Here is a 211-nt window from a genome sequence, read left to right on the forward strand (position 1 = left end):
TCCTCTCTCTCTCTCTCTCTCTCTCTCTCTCTCTCTCTCTCTCTCTCTCTCTCTCTCTCTTCCCTCTCCTCCTCCTATCTTCTCTTTCTCTCCTTCCTCTCTTCCTCTCCTTCCTCTCTCTCTCTCTCTCTCCTCTCTTTCTCTCCTTCCTCTCTCCCTCTCTTCCACCTCCTCTCTCTCTCCTTCCTCTCTCTCCCTCTCTTCCCCCTCC

The sequence above is a fragment of the Nanorana parkeri genome, unplaced genomic scaffold (genome assembly GCF_000935625.1).
Source record: "Nanorana parkeri isolate BGI_ZX_2015 unplaced genomic scaffold, ASM93562v1 scaffold2978, whole genome shotgun sequence".
NCBI lineage: Eukaryota > Metazoa > Chordata > Amphibia > Anura > Dicroglossidae > Nanorana > Nanorana parkeri.